The sequence below is a fragment of the Octodon degus genome, unplaced genomic scaffold, assembly GCF_000260255.1.
Source record: "Octodon degus isolate 3935 unplaced genomic scaffold, OctDeg1.0 scaffold00640, whole genome shotgun sequence".
In the NCBI taxonomy this organism is placed as follows: domain Eukaryota; kingdom Metazoa; phylum Chordata; class Mammalia; order Rodentia; family Octodontidae; genus Octodon; species Octodon degus.
Window position 1 is genome coordinate 2,151 of NW_004525216.1, and position 1,722 is coordinate 3,872.

Here is a 1,722-nt window from a genome sequence, read left to right on the forward strand (position 1 = left end):
TCTTCCAAGCAAAGCCTGGTGTTTTCCCTCATCCTGTTGCTATTTATCAACTTCGCTCAGAAGTGGTTGATCTTTCTGTGCTTGAGTCTATCGGTTGTTTTTCTTTCTATCTGTCTCATCCTCAGGGAAAACACACATGGTGTAATGCAGAAGTCCATAGCTTCCCTCAGCCTCTTTTATTTTTTTTTTGCCAGCTCATCCCACCATTAAGGCACTGCTGGTGTGGCATGTGGTGATGGGTATCGAACTGTGGTTCCCTGCACCTGCCTAAGCTTGCCTAAGCAGGTGATTTAGATTGCTGACCTATCTTGCCAGCCCCACTTAGCCTCTCAATGCTGCTGGAATTCAACCTTAATCTTTTCTGACATCCACGTGGGGAGCTGTGGAATCTGATCCATCCCAATTATCATTTGTTCTGCTTTGTCTTCTCAGTCTATGTGAGCAGGAAGAAAATGAACATGAGCCAGATTCACTAGATGAAAAGTGTTTGCTCCTTTCCTGTCATGCTGGTGAGGTTGGGCCACAAGAATGTACAAGCATTGTGACCTTCCCATCACAGAAGCCTGAAGACCGTTCTGCTCTGGACGGGTCCAGTGAGTACTGACATCACCCTGCAGATAAGTGCAGTTCCTCTGTTAGGGCTCTCTGCTCAGCTCCTCAGTCTCAACAGAAAGAGAAGGCCCAGGAGGCCTGTTTTGGTTCAGATTATGTGCAGAGCAAGATGTGTGGAGTGCCACTGTGCTCTTCCACTTGGATGGGATTCCTGAGCATGGTGTACACTGTGCAGGTCTGCAGGTTGGTGAGTGAGGGCAGAGGGGAAACCTGAGCTCTCATTGCCACCTGTACTGCCTGCCCAGGGCTGATTCAGGATCCAGGGTAGAAATTCCCACAACTGTGCTGTTCCTGTTGATCAGACTCACACTGCCATTAGCCTGGAGGAAACCATAAGGATGGCTAAAGTGCCAGGGCCTCTCTGCAAGACTGAGTAGATGACCACCTGCAGCACTCATTCTTCCCTGTGCAGTGTGTGAAGGCTTTGAATCCATGGTCTTGAATGTGGCACAAACCGGTGGATTTCACACTAGCTTAGGAGATCTTGATCATTCACTGTTACCTGAAACCCATGGTTGTTTAATCATCCTCATTTCCCAGATTCTGTAGTATTCCTGGGGTTGACTTCATCTCTTCTTCCTCCAGGCTTGCTAGATGTCCACACGGCCTTGCCTATTCAAAGAATAATATTGGAGGTCTATTTGATTGCTTGACTTCCCACTCATGGTCTGGGCCTCTGCAGGTGTTGCTTTCCTTCCCAATGAAGTGTCCTCATTTTCTATCTTCCACCCAGGCCATGGTTCCATCCACTATGTTCCCAATCTGGTCACACGTGCCTTTAATTCCAGTATTCAGGTGGCTGAGGCAGGAGGAGAGCTTGAAGTTTGAGAATGTAGTGGGATATATAGATTGTGTGTGTGTGTGTGTGTGTGTGTGTGTGTGTGTGTGTGTGTATGTGTGTGTGTGTGCTCTCCTGCAAGTACATACCTGCTAATTAAGAATGACCTGGATGGAGCTATCTGGGTTTGTTTTCTTTTGTACAAAGATAGGAGCCAGGAGTCTATATCAAATACAAGCTCTTTTCTGAGAACAGCTCCTTAGAAAACCCTTTTAATCCAAATGTGCAGTAGGTCAAATGTAAGGTTGACACCTGAAGACAAGTCTCCCTTG